The sequence below is a fragment of the Otolemur garnettii genome, unplaced genomic scaffold (assembly GCF_000181295.1).
Source record: "Otolemur garnettii isolate 467f Iridium unplaced genomic scaffold, OtoGar3 scaffold00104, whole genome shotgun sequence".
Taxonomy (NCBI): domain Eukaryota; kingdom Metazoa; phylum Chordata; class Mammalia; order Primates; family Galagidae; genus Otolemur; species Otolemur garnettii.
In genome coordinates, this window is record NW_003852499.1 from 885038 (window position 1) to 892351 (window position 7314).

The following is a 7314-nucleotide window of genomic DNA, read 5'->3' on the forward strand; positions in this document are numbered from 1 at the left end:
AAAAAAAAAAAAAAAAAAAATTTTTTTTCAAGTGTTTTGCCCATGCTTTCTTTGAAGATTTTTATCTCATGCCTTATAGAAATCTTTTTATTTTAATTTATTTTTTTCTGAGACAGAGTCTCCCACTGTTGCCCTGGGAAGAGTGCCCTGGTTTCTTAGCTCACAGCAACTTCAAACTCTTGGGCTAAAGAGATCCTCCTGCCTCAGCCTCCTCACTAGCTGGGAATACAAGTGCCACCCACAACACCCAGCTATTTTTAGAGATGAAGTCTCAGTCTGGCTCAGGCTGGTCTTAAACCTGTGAGCTCAGGCAATCCACCCACCTTGGCATCTCAGAGGACTCTATCTCCTTTCATATGCCCTCCTGCACTGCAAAGGCTAGAAAACCAAAAACTATATTTCCCAGGTTTTATTGCAGGTAGGATTCTAGTTGTAAATTATGATTTATCTACAGTTTGCATACATGACTGTTGGGAAAGTGTAAGCAAGGCAGGGGCCATCTGTCAGCTGCTTTGGCTGTTGTTGCTGGCCAGTGTGGTCATGGGATGTTGGGTTTTTCTACAGCAGTGTTCCAGGGTCTACTCACTAGTTTCATGGCTGTTGAAGGCTTTTGAAGCAATATGAGCAATAGCAGTAACTTTCTGATTCCTGAGTCACAACTGTAGCAGTGTGTTCTTCAATCCAATAGTTTCTGCAAACTTTTTTTTCTTTTTTTGGTAATACAGTCTTGATACTTCACCTTTCTGAAGCTTGCCTGGTAGGTGAGTTTAGTGGCCTCATTCTTGGAGCCATTTCTGGGACACAGAAGAGACCCTATCCCTACCTCATGTCCAATATTTTGTAAATATGTTTAAGTCCCTATATTAAAACCTTTTCTACTTAGTTTCTATTTACTCAGTCTGGACAGATATTTAATACCTGACTAGGCAAAAGTAAGTACAGTGTCCCTTCTATGCCTCTACCAGCTTTTCATATGGCCTTGCTTCCCCTTTTCCTCTTCTTTTCATAAATGCCAAATGCAGTACAACCTGGTACTTTGGTCTGTGGTCTTTTGAGGCCTTATATTTGTTTCTTGGGCCTTCAGAAATGAAAGAAATAATGATTACCATTGTTTCAGAAGGGCAGGCAGCCAGGTTCCATGAGATTGAGGATTTTGTAAGGCCCAAGGTTCTATCAGATCCAGTGTCTGATGTTTTCATGAATTATACCAAACCTTTACGTTGGAAGGCATGGATCTGTGATTAGAAACAATAACAGTGGCCAGGCAGAGTGGCTTATGCCTGTAATCTAGAACTCTGGGAGACTGAGGCGGGTGGGTTGCACGATCTCAAAAGTTAGAGATCAACCTAAGCAAAAGCGAGACCCTATCTCTACTAGAAATAGAAAAACTAGCTGGGTGATGTGGCAGGTGCCTGTAGTCCCAGCTTGTTTTGAGGCTGAGGCAAGAGGATCTCTTGAGCCCAAGAGTTTGAAGTTGCTGTAAGCTATGATGTCATTGTACTCTATGGCACTTTACCCAAGGCAACAGAGTGAGATTCTGTCTCAAAACAAAATAAAACAAAATAAAACCCATTAACAATATTTTTCTTCCTTAGACTTGATGTTGGGCTCTAGGTCTCCTTGAGATGATTTCTGCTTTGGCTTATTGGGTATCATCAAAAGGAAAATGATAGTGCTATACGTTTATGATTATTAACCTAAAATAATTTTTTTTTTTGAGACAGACTCTCACTCTGTCACTCTGAGTAGAGTGCCATGGTGTCGTAGCTCACAGCAACTTCAAATTCTTGGGCTTGAGCCTCTTGTCTCAGACTCTCAAGTAGCTGCGACTACAGGTGCCTGCCACAATACCCAGCTATTTTTTTAGAGACAGGGTCTTGCTCTTGCTCAGGCTGGTCTCAAAGTCCAGTCCTTGGCCTCCCAGAGTGTTGGGATTACAAACATGAGCCTGCTTTAAAATAGTTTTTGGTATGTTTTCAAATGATTTGTTTAACATTATTAGGAACAAAGTACACTTTTCTTTCAAACACAACTCCTGAAAAGTTTAACATCTTCCCTCCTCTTTTACTATACAGGGTAATATATATTTTATTATGATGGAATTATTTATAGCCTAGTAATAATTTTCCCATGATATTTTTGTTATTGCAAATATTGAAAATATAGCTGCCCCCTGTTCCTCATCATTGTCATCATGATGCTGAGAGCCAGAATGGTGTACATTCTTCTTCTTTTTTTTTTTTTTTTGTAGAGACAGAGACTCACTTTATTGCCCTCGGTAGAATGCCCTGGCGTCACACAGCTCACAGCAACCTCCTACTATTGGGCTTAGGAAATTCTCTTGCCTCAGCCTCCCGAGTAGCTGGGACCACAGGCACCTGCCACAACACCCGGCTATTTTTTGGTTGCAATTTGGCCGGGGCTGGGTTTGAACCCACCATCCTCAGTATATGGGGCCAGCGCCCTACCCACTGAGCCACAGGCGCTGGCCAAATGGTGTACATTCTTGCAAGCCACCTGACCTAGAAGATCCTTGAAAATCAAAGTGATAGGATCCCTTTGGAGAAAAAGAAAATATCTGTTGGAGCATCTTGACCATAGCCCTGGCAGGGTCCTGTGGTGGAGACAGTTATAATACCAAGGGGAAATTCTTGCACTGTTCCCTCAAGTTCAGAACACAATTTTTAGACATAGTTAAAGTACTGCTGAAGTCTAGCTGTAAGAATAACTCTAGACTAGAAGAAAAGTGTACATTCATGCTGGGAAGCAAATGATTTCACAGTTAACAACAATATAGATAATAACTCTCAAGCTCTCAAATAGCAAATTTTTCCTAGCCTCTAACCTCAGATTGTAGGTTAAAGACTCACTGAAAGTAGAGGATATTTTTTCACTAATTCCATCTACCTTTTCAATTTTTACCAGAAAAGATAGATGGGATTAGATTCAGAGGAAATCTGCTTTCAAATTTTAAAGGCTTCAGGGGGTTATAAAGAAAATAGTGGCATTTTCCCAGGTAGGGAGCTTTTCAGGTAGGTCGCCTCAATTTATGGCTGAAATAACCTACGTGGTAAGTGACTATGAAATACTTTTTCAGGTTTTTCAGGGTCCTAAAATTGACATGTTAAACATATTTTGAAAGTCTGGCATCTTTTGGATATGTCAGGTATACTGTGTAAAGGTATTCTTCCTTTGATTTGGTTTAGTTCAGCAGTTGACCATCTACTGTGTATCCAACATTGCGATGAATAAAATTGAGTTCCCTACCCAGGAAGGCTTTTACACGTGATTAACAACCTTCTTTCAAACAAAATCTTTACAGTGCTCATAGCCTCCATCCATCCTCTCCAACCATTATGCGAATGGTTTCTTTGGTAATTCACCTGCGTGGATATCCTGACCCAGGAACAGTCTTCACCTTTCTAATCCTAGAAGTTCAGTTTCCCTATTCTTCTCTAAAGGCAGGGTTACAGTCCACATTCCACGCTTTTTCTTTTCTCTCATTTATTCCCTTAGGTGACAAGTACCTGGGAAGTCTGGGACAAAGGGCTCACAATAATTTAATTATCATATACCTCCAGGGTACTTGCAGACTTCGGAGGAGTAAACAGGGAACTACCGATCCCATGTAGGAAATGACCTTATTAGAGAGCAAGGAAAGAGCTGCGGATTTAATCATTTTTCTTCGATACTCATTTCCGGGTTTCAATTAATTTACTCCTTCTTACAATAACAGAGACCGGCCGGTTATTCCCAGTCCCACCCTAGACTTCGTCTGAGAGAATGGCCAATAGGCCCCTCGCTTCAGTGAACATTTTTATCCCTTGCTTTACATCACTGCAAACCTCAACCAATCAGTGTTGGGGATAGGAGGTACCAAAATAATCTTCACTTCCTCCCCTAAACAGCCGCTCCTAGCCTGCGTCATCCGGTGATAAATTTCTTACGTAGCCAATCAACACGCAGTCGTGGCACGGCCTACCCTACACCCAACCAATCACAAAGAACACAGAGAATTAGGGCGGAGAATGGAAAACTTGCCCCCTCTTTTGGAGATTTGAAGAGCTAGGTCTGGAAGAGGGAACTTACAACTTTTTGCTAATGGTCACTGCAGACTATGTGCCTTTGGTGTCTAGTTACGCTGCCCTTTGGCTCCACCCCGAGATGGGGCCCACTGCTGCACCTCTCCCTACCCCAGGTTTCAGTAGAACGCATCTCTGTGCCTGAAGTCCTCAGAAAGGAACCCAACCCCAAGGGCCCGTGCTTCACTAGCTCCTGGTGCTGGTGGAGTTGGGGGAAGGAGGAACCTGCTGCCTGTGGTGGCAATCTTTCCATTCAGTGCGTCTTTCCTCCCTTCCCCACGTTCCCGGGCCGGAGCTGACACGGGGGTGGGAGGAGTTGAGTGACTGCTCAGCTTGGGCAGGGGCTAAAGCTTCTTAAGGTGGAACAGAATTGTTGGGTGCCTGGGCCTCGCAACTGGCATGTGACCGCCGCCTGCCTGCCAACCTCGCATCCCGGACAGTTTTTCGTCTCTAGTTCCCTAGCCTTAGTTCTAGGCATTTTTTAAGGGGGAATTAAACAGGTTGGGTAGAGGATACAAAATTAACACAGAAAACGGCAAATAATAAACAGCTTTGTAAAGGAAATACAAACTGCGCAGAGAAGTTTTCCTTCAGATTTAATCTCTTCCCGTGTGTTCTTTTCTCCCGAGATTGCCTTTTAAAGTAGCAGTTGATGGGGGAGGTGGCTGGGAAAACTCTCATCTAAAGGGTACGATGTAGGGATGTATGGTACACCTCCTGGGTGAAGGACTCAACTACAACTCGGACTTTACCTAACAAATGCAATGTAACCTAACTGTATGTACCCTTATAGTAATCCGAAATAATAAATAAATAACATAGCACTTAGAATTTTTCTCTTGTGCAAATGGGAGCTTATATTTTGTCTGATAAATATTTCTGAGTCATTTGTAAGTTGATTTAGTCTCTCCACTAGACCTCACTACAGCCTTAGAAGTAGCAAGAACTTTGTGTCTAGTGGCTGCAGATTACCCCCTACTACAGTGGGAGGTGGCATATTGCAGGGCCTTGTGGTCTTGGCTCTGGTTCAGTCTTCTCATTTGTAAATTCAAGTAATAACTCCCAACCTCCAAGGTTTAGTATGAATACTAAAAGACGTAGTGTCTATGAAAACACGCAGTAATGTGAAAAGTAAACAAACATTAGGTAATGTTATACCTGCAAAGTATATCATAGTAAATACTTAATCTATTCCAGCATTTTTACACAGTAATTTAAAAAAAACTCATAAAATTTCAAACACAGACATGAGATAATAATATTTTAAAAAATTTTGCAGTAAGCAATGTTAGGCCAATCTTTTATCACTATAGTGTTCTCCATCATTTCATTATTTTGAAACAGACTTCAGGCTTTTTATTTCTAAATATTTAAGTACTTATTTGTTTTTGTTTGTTTGAGACACAGTTTCACTTTGCTGCCCCTGGTAGAGTGCTATGGCATCATAGCTCACAGCAACCTCAGACTCTTGGGCTCTAGCAGTTCTCTTGCCTCAGCCTCCAGAGTAGCTGGGACTACAGTTGCCTGCTGCCCTGGCTATTTCTTTTCTTTTTTTTAGAGATGAGGTCTCCTTTTTTTTGCTCAGGCTGGAACTCCTGAGCTCAGGGGATTTGCTAGGCCTCCCAGAGTGCTGTGATTACAAGTGTGAGCCATGTCACCTGGCCTTAAATGTTTCAATACTCATTTTTAAAAGATAAAGATCCTTAAAAAATAATAACACAATCTATTAACACCTAAAATATAACAATAATTACCTGATAGCTCTGTCAGTACTGAAATTTTACCAACTGTTTTCATTATTTTTTCCCACTTGTCTTGTTCTAATCAGGATCCCCCGAAGGTCCCTGTACTGTGTTTGATAGACATGTCTCTTGGTCCATATATATTACATTTAGTTGGTAGGTCTTTTAAGCCCCTCTTAATTTCTAGGTTCTCTCTCAGACATTTGTCTAAATGCATTACATGTATGAAGTCATACAAACCCTCTATAAGACTATGAAATAGATACTATTACTGCATATTATACTGATGAAGAAACTGAGTCACAAAGCAGTTAAGTGACTTTCTAAGTTCTTGAAGTTATTTAATTAATTAATTAAATTTGATATAGGATCTCACTCTATTGCCCAGGCTAAAGTGCAATGGTGTCATCATAGCTCACTGCAACCTCCAACTCCAAGGCTCAAGTGATCCACCTGCCTCAGCCTCTTGAGTAGCTGGAAATGTAGGTATGTGCCACAACACCTGACTAATTTTTCTATACAATTCTTGTTGAGTCCTTTCTTTTTTTTTTTTTTTTTTGAGACAGAGCCTCAAGCTATCCCCCTGGGTAGAGTGCAGTGGCATTACAGCTCACAGCAACCTCCAACTCCTGGGCTCAAGCGAGTCTCTTGCCTCTGCCTCCCAAGTAGCTGGGACCACAGGTGCCCGCCACAACGCCCGGCTATTTTTTGGTTGCAGCCGTCATTGTTGTTTGGCGGGTCCGGGCTGGGGATTCGAACCTGCCACCTTAGGTGTACATGGCTGGCGCCTTAGCCGGTTGAGCTTTAGGCGCCGAGCCGTTGAGTCCTTTCTTAAGCAAAGCTTTTCTTCATAATACTGGGAATTAATATGCCATAATAAACATTTGGAAGCATTTAGTAAAGACATGAAGCATAGTGGATAAAATTCATGTGTAGTAATCGAATCTCCATTTTGACACTTAATAACCATAAGAACTGGCTGGACATGGTGGCTTACACTTATAATCAGCACTTTAGGAGGCTCAGGTGATAGGATTGCTTAATGTGAGGAGTCTGACATCAGCCTGAGGAATATAGCAAAACCTTTCATGACAAAAAATAGAAAAAAAAATTAGTTGAGCATGGTGGTAACAGTCTGTAGTTCCAGTTTCTTGGGATGCTGAGGCAGGAGGATCACTTGAGTTTGGGAGTTGGAGGTTGCAGTGAGCTATGATGACACCATTGTACTTTAGCTGGGGCAACAGGGTGAGACCTTGTCTAAAAATAAATTAATTATATACATAGATTTATGTTATATATATGTATAAATATATAAAACAGAGAAAAGTGGATCCTTACATTCACATGTTTCAGTGATTTTTTTTTAAATCCTTTTCCATATTACCTTCTTTAGTAGAAAATAAAGGGAGAATGGATACAAGTGCTTCCCCACTCACTATCTTAGGCCCAAATCAACCCAAATCAAGGTTGTCAGTTTGTTTTTTAATTTT